This window comes from Diadema antillarum, unplaced genomic scaffold (assembly GCF_040938485.1).
Source record: "Diadema antillarum isolate AM-2024a unplaced genomic scaffold, OU_Dant_1.0 seq00001307_RagTag, whole genome shotgun sequence".
In the NCBI taxonomy this organism is placed as follows: domain Eukaryota; kingdom Metazoa; phylum Echinodermata; class Echinoidea; order Diadematoida; family Diadematidae; genus Diadema; species Diadema antillarum.
Window position 1 is genome coordinate 9,211 of NW_027272082.1, and position 10,813 is coordinate 20,023.

Here is a 10,813-nt window from a genome sequence, read left to right on the forward strand (position 1 = left end):
AATATCGTAATCACCACCTTAACTTCTGCCTCATTTTCCCCTGTGTCTTTGTAAACATTTTAATCCCAAATATTAAACATTTAATGTTCTCTGTCTCTGGTTGAAACTATATGATCCTTGGCGCCTCCAAAAATGGCCCTACTATTGGTTTATTTTGAATTCATTTCTGCCCATTTTAACCGGAAACCCAAGACAGGCAATAGTAATTATTGTCAAGGCTATGGTTGCACGTACTCCATATGGATGACAGTGAGTGTATAGAAAGAACTGAGTACAAGTAAATATCATAATCATATCTCCTGAAATTTAACTCTCGGTTGTGATATCATGAAAATATGAATATCTAAGGGAAAATAATTGACCTAAACAGGACTCGTGTCACTCTAATCATCATTGCAAAGAGACGATACGCAACGGAAGCATGCAGTGACTAAATCGTCTTGATGGAATATGAAGTCTATCTATAGAACGTGGCACCCCGTATACATAGTTATTGTGCAAGGGCATAGGTGTTTCCACATGCAAGGCATGCATTGTCATGTCTGTGCGACGTTTGAGATGACTCATAACGCTTCACATGCAGCAATAGCAAATTACGTGGTTCGAAGTATCGCACCATTCACAACAAAACCTTGATTACTATAAGGACAATTGCTGACGTCATGGAGTTCCCCATGTTGTGTCACGCGTTCATACATCAATAAAAGTAACTTATTGCCCCACTCATTGTTCAATTTCATTCACATTATATATACTTTGATTTTTTATATTTCATTTCATTAATGAACATTATAAAAGATATATTATTTGTTGTGAATGTTATTGAAAGCGAGTGAAAATGTGTAAAGCCCTGAAAATACAAAAAATACACGTTTACACACACACACACACACACACACACACACACACACACTTACTCACGATGGTTATCATTTTCTTGTTGATTGAGTGAATGTTACATTTTAAGCTTGACACTGCGTATACGGCAATATAATTCTATGTCTTGATAGGTCTATCAATTCAATGGCGTGTACATTATGATTCTACTCAAGATATAGCAATAAGCTGATAAGCAAAGACATTCCTGATGTAGGAGTCAAGCCTTTCATTGTAAATCAAGACTATGTCTACAAAAATACAAATGTCTGTTATTCGCAATTGCACCTAACCTCGGCGCGGGGCTCTGTAACTATAGTTACGGGTTGGGGTTGGGTCGCTTAATATTCACAGTCAGGTTGGTCTTGTTGAAACAAAGTCTAGGAATTCTGTGTAAATGACGTCCTATTCACTTCTTCAAGGCTTCTATTTCGAGGCCTGCGTAGATACGACGCACGAAAGATGATTTTGCTGACGTTTGAATCGTTACGTTCCTAATATAATCATGTTATTGTTATGGCCATCGATTTCCTTCAAACCATCTCAGATCTCTTGCTTGGTGTATAGTGATAGATAATTCCGTTTTGGCAATTTCTTATACTTCAGGCTAAGATTTATAAGCATGAACCCTTCGTCGTGGAATACTATGTAATGTCATGTTAATGATATGTGGGGTAGTGAGAGAATGTTATTCATCCGATCATTCGAAATGGGAAGCACGGTGCGCATATTCGTTCGTATCAAATGGACTAGACGTGCCAAGGGGTTCCATGAAGACGAAAGCTGGATGTGATGCGTCGGGTGTGTTCGCCATCATGCAGTATAAATTATGGCTTGACACTAGAGGTCAATACATGCACTGGCGTGACATGCCTTGCATTGCTCAAGTACCATCGCGGAAATGACATTCGTGCCGTGGATTAGACATGTTAAATGGATTTCCTAGACTGCAAACAGTGTGTGTTACAGTGAGGGATGTGGAAAGTGATCGAGACCGTTACGTAGATTACAAGAGTGCATAAGAAAGAGGCACTATCTCGCCTAATATACCTCCTTGGGTATTTCATTTCGTTCTCTCTAAAAAAAATCGAGTGAAAATATTCACTCTTAAAGGAGTGAATACAAAAAAGAGTGAATTTCGAGTGAAAATGTTCATTTTCACTCGTTTTAGAGTGACCTCAGGGATCACTCCAAAATCTTCGAGTGATCCTTGAGGTCACTCCAAAATTAGTGAAAATGAAAATTTTCACTCAAAATTCACTCCAATTTCACTCTTAATTCACTCTTTTTTGTATTCACTCCTTTAAGAGTGAATATTTTCACTCGATTTTTTTTTAGAGAGTTCATTTGTTTGTGTTTTAAAGATAGAAGAGAGAGAGAGTTCATTTCGTTCATTTCATTTATAACAAATATGATCAGAACATTGGTTTGAATACACATAATAACACTTCTCCCCACCCCCACCCCGAAATACGATAATAGAAAAGACTCTCAGAGCGGTTATTTGAATTCGAAATGCTTCACTGCCCGCCAAGAATAAAGAAGGAAAAGGATTTCAAAATGAAAATGTAAGAATACGATCTACTGCTGACAGTAACAAACGCACACACACAATTTATCACTTTATACGAACACTGCACACTGGCCACACACAACCAACTCGACAGTGTTTGTAAAATTTGTCAGTATACTTATGCTTCATACATATATAATTTCAGTCATATTCAATAATCTGATCATCTAAACCGTCATTCAACGTACCACCCCAAAACCATATTCTCCTCTCTGTCTCTTTAAATTGCCGCTTTACATAATGATTTTGTATAGAGTCTTTAAATGCCAAATTATCTGCAATATGCAACAGAAATGCCCAGACATACATGGGAATCAAGACAAGTGTAAAGCTGCCAAGTCGACAGAAAGATTCGCCACGAGTACATCTTGCAGAAATCTGCGGCCAACGACGTTCAGCGTCGCGGAGGGCGCTACTTCAAAAACATACTTCAGGAGCCATTGGGTCCGATGTTCCCTCGACGGACCAGTAAGCTCATGGAGGGGGAGTACAAGGCACGCGAGTAGTTCCCCACGGCTTCTTGCAGAACTCCCCTCCCCGTCCTGTAAGTCAATACATTCAACCATCCCTCATGATATTGACTCGATGGATTGCACTTCTATGCATTATACCCTTTGTCTTCCATTTCATGTCACTCCATTCTGTCTTTACCTTTTTATGTCTTGTTAAACATGTGATATAACTGGTGATAAGAACATTGTTTCATCTGAATAAAATCATAATCAGAATAAAAAGAAAAAAGAAGAAAAAAACTGAAAGGACGACTGTGGATTCTTAGATTACAACTTTGATTTCCGAAATAATTTGTTGTTGTTTTTGTTGTCGTTGCTGCTTCATGTAGGAAGGATTTGTACCACAGTACACGGGGAACGAGTGGGGGAGGTGACATAGTGCATAAGACCCTTGACTTTCAGTGGGAGGTCCGCCAAATGAATTATTATTTGAGGGGCCTCTGGCAACATGGAAGAGGCTGCCCTCAATGTATACGGCCACATTGTTTTAATCATAATGATATTATCATTATCTTTGTCATTATTATTATTATTATCATTATTATTATTATTATTATTATTACTATTATTACTATTATTATTGTTATTATTATTAATATCATCATCATCATTGTTATTATTATCTTTATTATGTCAAAGGATTTCCCGGTCAATTTCAAACTTCCTCCGATCAATCTATAGCGCTTCGAGCAATCAATTTTGTCAATCCATTTGTAACTTTTTCGTCTTTTGGGCCATTCAAATTCCTCAGTGTGCATGCATATTTTTAATTAACTTCAATCAAATCTAGATTGTAAGATTCGTATCAAGTAAAAGATCAATTGTATGGGGGAGGGGTTTAGGAAAGTTAGATCATGTCAATACTTGACCACAGTGTTCTTAGGCTACTTTGGCAAATAGCCAGACACATTAGGCCTATCCTTATTTTCATGTAGAATTTGGGTAGAAATTTGATATCTTTTTAATGAAAATGGTGTTTTTTATTTCTTTAGGAGTCTCTTCCCAGCTCTGTCCTAATTCGATATCGTATAAGAATAAAAACTATGAAACGATGAACATGTCGATGCACAAGAAATGAAAACTTACAAGATAAGTATAGAAATTGTGTAAAAAAAATACATGCATGTATAAAATACATGTACATTCTATATTACCCTATATATATAACGTCAATACCTGCCAAGTTTGCTGAAAACCCGTTATGGAATTTTCAAGAATAAGGTGAAAATGTGAAAATTGACCCCCACTTCGGTCTCCATACAGGGTTCCGAGGGGAACATTCATGGATCCGCCATGAACAAAATTTCAAACTACCGGTAAACTACTGTTTCAAAGCACCTGCTCAGCTCTATCTCTTTTTTGGATCAAGATTTTTTTTAATTCCTTTAATCTCGGAATTTTAGACCTCAGGGGTGGGGGATTCTGTATTGGAACAAATTAATATCCTATTATCCTATAGGGATGTGACCCGCTATACGTTTGGTGAAAATTAGTCATTAAAAGGTTTTCAAAAATGACAAAAGTTCACGCATGATACACGACGAAACTGAAATAGAATGGAAGTTGAAATGAAATTAAATGTATTCACCAAACAATAACATCATTAACAAACATAGTGTAAATCACGAAATAGTCCAACGCAAAATAATTTTAAGGTTGGTAAAAAAAGACCAGCAATAGCAAACAGGCTAATCGAGGCAAGTCTCATTTGGATACGTAAAAATAACATTGTACTTCACTTTGGTTATATGCAATTGTCATATTGTATATTTTCGTCGGAAATGAAATAAAATGAAATGAATGAATGAAATGAAGTCCTTTCACAATAAAGATTATAGAACGGATTTCATAATTTTGAAGGGTATTTGCAGTATTTAGAGAAGGAATGTTTCAACATGAATAAACATTTACAAAGTTTTATGTGGAATCATCCAAACGTCATTCGCTGCACAAAAACGAATTTCTAAAATCAAATTGCTTGCTGTTTGTGTTACTTTGAATGTTTGATAGACACACGATGCGACTGGTGTCGTTTTATTTGAGTGACCACTTTACGAATTAGTTTGGCAAGACTTTAATAGATATCATTATTATTTACTATTATTGTTGTCCTTATTATTATCATCATCATCATTACTGCCATGTCCTCAGTGACAACGAATGTGTATAGTCTCTCCTAAATATGATTTTTAAGCATTTCTAAATCATACCAGAGGTATTAACTGTTTATAGGTAGAAAGACTTGTGATGATGATCTGTATGTACTAGTCTTCTGGGCTGGTTGGTATTTTATTTTAGACTACTTTCTAAAACCCGAGACTAAAATGATGTAGTTTATACAAACATACGATCAAGCATATGCTGTAAAGGTCATCCACACTATGACACTATATTGATCCTCATACCATCATCGGCTGTGCGGTATTACCAAGGAGGGGACGACCCGCTCATTTTGTGTGCACGAGATTGCAAGAGTGTATGCCCCATCCACGGTGGTGCGAGCGTCGCAGGAGTGTGCATCCTATGCACTTTTCTTCCAGTGCGTCATGCATTAATACACGATGTCCTACGAATACAAGTGCAAAAATGCATGTGTGTATGCATCAGGATACGAGTGTGTGTGTGTTTGTGTGTGAGTGTGTGTGCATGAGTGTGTAGCACCTCTGTCTTTCTACCATCGGCGCCATGTACATTGGCGTGCAAGATAGCCAGTAGAGACTGGGGTATACTCCTTTGACGCGATCGCGGACAGTAATGGCGGCACAGTGGTAGTTTACAGAAGACATCGTCGTATTTTGACCATTTGCAGTCAATTTCACGATTCATCTGAGTTCATGCTCAACTCGCGCAACATCAGAACCATTGCAACGAGGGAAACGAAAATTAGAGGTAAGTCATGGTATTGATACAATTTTCATTCGATCTTGTTAGTAGTATATGTCAGTGCGGCTGGCAATGTTTATATCTTCTTTAGATTAGACTATTGACGGAAACAAGCAGATATGCCTATTTACCACTGGAGATCTATTCTTAGGCCTATATGTGATTCTTTATTGGCCTTACAAGCCTTTATCCATAAACATGACTGGGTGAATGTCTGACCTTGTTTATCATACGCAATCCATCATGCCTATTTCAAATAGGCTATGGAGTGTATATGCAACAGGCATGCAGACATTACCCTTATTCATCTTATTCAGTCGTATTCATCATTATGGCAGCGATACTGATATGTAAAATGTTTGCATTTAATAGTCGATATCAAAATTTGGATCATGCTATAGACTTCCCCTTTTCAGTTTCATGTTATATGTTAGTTTATTATGAATATGTACGTATCATGTATCAATGTGTGTGCGTGCGCGCGTGCGTGTGTGTGTGTATGTGCATGGTTTGATGTGAGAGTGCTTGTACGTGCAAGCATATTGTGTGTATGTACATGATGTATGTCTGGGGTGCTTGTGAGAGTGTATTTTATATGTACATTATACAGATGTATTTGTGTCGGTATCAGATGTGCGTGTGCGTGTGTTTGTGTGTTTACAACGCGGTAAATTTAAATGTTAGTGTAACTCATGTACAATTCAATCTTTGGCTGCCATGCACAATGAGCTTGATATATATATATATATATATATATATATATATATATATTATGTATGTTTTAGATGACATTTTGTTATACAGTCATAATATTATATAGCTATACTGCGAGTCATCCAAACAAGATTATGTTCCACGTTCTGTCCAGTTATGAACTGCATGAATCATATTTCCAATACACAATCTAAAGATGAATATGAATATCAGTTTTGCAAGAGTCGATTATTGCATGGCAAGATATGTATTTGGAATGATCAAGAAGAAAAAAGAATTGAAGAAGTGAAGTGTAAAAATATACTCATTTTGCATTATGCTATGAATACTATACTACTGCGATACATCTGCTTGTGCTACCAGTACTACTACTACTACTACTATACATACTACTTTATACTACTACTATTATCATCCTACTACTACACTTCTACCGCATGATCTGTCAATGTAGTACCATACACACACTCGAATAGGCTTGAAATGTTCACAAATTTTTACCGGTCTCTTTTAAAGTTGTTTGTTTACTCGAAAATGTCGCATCGCTTTTAATGTCGTGTTATTTATTTTTTTTTTGCGTTTGCGTATACATCTTACTTGATTTACATATACCAGTCATAAAATGGATATCTGCCACGGATGTGATACATTTTCGTCCTAATGTTGTTAGATTTAAAAAATGAAGTATTTACATCACTGATGATTATAAACATCCCAACTGCTTTCGAAAACCTAAAAGACTTTACGTGTATAATAGCCTGCTTGTTGCGAGAAGAAGCAGGAGAAAACGGTACCATTGCAAGTCCGAAAGACCAGAGAGAGAGAGAGAGAGGAAGAGAGAGAGAAGGGAGGGGGTAGGAGAAAGGCTGAATAGACATGCGCTGACATTTTTAGTCTTTTTATATCTAACATTAAACAAGTTGTGACGTTGTTACCCGTTGTAATTATGAACTCCACCATGGTGCAATCGATGAATGTGTGTATGGTTGAGTGAAGAGAATACCTTCACTGAGCAAGTTCACCACTCGAAGCGCAAGATGCAGCTGTTTTGGTCTCCACAGCCTTTGCCTATATAAAAAAATACTGATGAATACACGACTGCGTCAAGTTACGGCCAAATGAAATTCAGACAATTCCAGTCATTTCAAGCGAATTTCAAAGCGCGGTCGTTGTATTTCCGTAGAATTGTATGTCCATTGTATTTGGAAAAAAGTGTCCGCACATCCCACATACAAACTATGAAAAAAGAGACTGAGGGAGAGAGAGAGAAAAAAAAAGGGAGAGAGAGAAAAAAAGGAGAGAGAGAGGGAGAGATGTATATGTATAGATAGAAGAATTAACTTGTGAATTCTCTCAAACATCATTAAACATTGTACCTTGCACGGCTTTACTTGTGTCGTGTACTTCCAATCATGACGCAAGGGAACATACGTCATATATACTTGATTATTGTTAGTCGTCATTATTTCATTGAGGACAGGATGCGATCGTTGTAAGATGTGTGGGAATGAGTACAATGAAGATTCTGTAGAAATTTTCTTACGACCTTTTCATCGTATTCACATCATGTCTTCGATTTGAATTGGGAGTAAATCGAGTATTATGCTCGTGTATATATATAATGATAACATCTTTATACCTGCTGTATCTTCGTATCAGATATTCCACGATAGTTATGAAACTACAGGTATATTGTTGCTGGCTTCCGATTGAAGAAGTAATCTCAAGACTTTTTGATGGCAAAAATAAAGACCATCTGAAGGATCTTTTAATCTTTTAACCGGAAAGCTTGACTTTGAACTTTGAGTGACGTCACTTGTCTCTGAAGTGGGCGTTTATACCTTACAGGAAGACTATGATATTTCCTTTTTGATGAACTGATGTGCTATGATAATAATGACACGTATATACTGAAACTGTTAGCAGATGATATTAGCGTCGTTGTCACTATCAATGAGGTTTAGTCTCCAAAATTCAGTTATCCTGCTGATGGCGTTTAGCTGAAATATGTACTTCAAAAGAAAGTTCCAAATTCATTTTTAGCTCAATTTTCCAATTATGTCGATTTCACATTTTTACACACATACACACACACACACATACACGCACTAAGGGCGCCGGAAACGGGGGCGGGGATCAATTATTTAAAGACCAAAATGTATAAAAATTGTCAATTTCATAACGGAAAATGCGAAATTTGCGAAAATTATAATACACTAACAATATACATTATTATGTCTATACACTAATATTTATTTATGAGTAGATTTAGTGTATAGTGGTAGCCTCGCGTCCTCGAGTGTGCCCACTGAAACATACCTTTAATAAACCTTACATTTTTCCTCTTCTTCATATATGCTTTCGCTTTCTAAAAATATAAGAATAATTTTTATTGCTCGAACAATGTGATCACGTTTAAGCTTATACATTTAAGTGAAAGGGGCTCGCTCGCTCTGCCCGTAATACTTATAGTAAAATGAATAGTTTTCATAAGTTATGATCATAGTCCTTTGCAGTGACTTTTTTTACTATGTTTAATTCCCTAGAAATTTTATTTCAAATGCTCTGTAAACGCGACTTTTATACTCTGTTTTTACAAAAAGTCCCTAAGGTGGGGGGGGGGGTATCCCCCTCCCATACTCTCCCCCGCTCGGTCGCTTTGCTCCCTCGCCGAGGATCTCACACCGTCACATAAATGTGTCCCCGTATGTTATAATCATATTCTTTCGCAGTGATTTTTTACTATGTTTAGTTTCCAAGAAAATTTTATTTCAAATGCTCTATAGGCCTAAACGCAACTTTTATACTCTGTTTTTACAAAAAGGCCCTACCGTGAGAGGGGGGTATCCCCCTCCCACACCCTCACCGAGGATCTCACACCGTCACATAAAATCATGTACCCTCGTATGTTGTAATCATAGTCCTTCGCACTGATTTTTTCCACTATGCTTAATTCCCTAGAAATTAGCTTTCAAATGCTCTATAAACGCGACTTTTGTACTCTGTTTTTATACAAAAGTCCCTACCGTGGGAGGGGGTATCGATCCCCCTCCCACACCCTCCCCGCTCGGTCGCTTCGCTCCCTCGTCGAGGATCTCACACCATGTACCCCCGTCGAGATTTTGCCCCCCCCCCCAAAAAAAAAAAAAAAAAACAACCAACAGCAACAACAACAACACCAACAAAACAAAACAGATAATGTTCCGGCGCGCTTGCGCACCAACAACATACATACTTATCCTTTGTAATTATGCGTCTTACCTTTATTCATAGATCAAAATGTACATTTTGTTGCCCAGGCGAAGTACATTTTGTTGCCCAGGCGTTATTTTTTTTTTTATTAGTTAATGTGGGGTTAGGCCTATGTTTTCATCGCATCCCTCTGCTTCATAGAAATGACTTCACACTAAGCCTTAATTACTCTGACACTTAAGGAACTAATGTTGGCTAGAGCTTGCAGGAGATAAACATACTGCATACATTAGGCTGAAGTGGACATTTAGTTATATATGTAAGTGCTGCATACAGCACATCATTATGATAATTATGCCTTTCGATATGTAATTGTAATTTTATGAAGAATAACTTCGTGAAGATCGACGCGTACACAAATTCCTCTACTGCAACCATGCATCAGCACAATATGGTTGAAAGGATGCGCATATACACAATGTGTACATCACATAGCACTCATATACACACTCACGGAGATAAATGTAGGCATACACTAGTCCCTCCTTACTCATTAAATTGCTCCCCCTGCTCCTTTTACATGAATTGACATTTGAGCGCTACCCTCTACACTCGACGTTCGCTCTGTATTCAACCTTATAGCTTCGACACTGCGCTCCGGTAAAATGCAAGCATCGCGGTCATGGTGGTATTACACAGAGTTTAATACGAATATTTCGACTTGTGGTGTTCTGTTCAACAGAACGCCATGCTGCGTCAATTTTACAAATTCTAGATAGAGAGAAAATGAAAAGATGATCGATATCATAATAATTCACTCTTCTTACATCTTACAACATGTCACATCTTACAAAGAGTTCTCCTTCAGTCGCTGGTATATGATTATGTACATCGATTGGGTCATATACCTCTTACACTCTAAAAACGCAAATGTTGAATCAACATTTAAAAGGGCCGAGGAGTGACAGCATTTTTGAAGTGTTGCATCCAACTTTTAAGATAACATTCTAAATGTTGAATCTAGCAGGAAAAGCAACACTGTGAAAATGTTGTCACTCCTCGG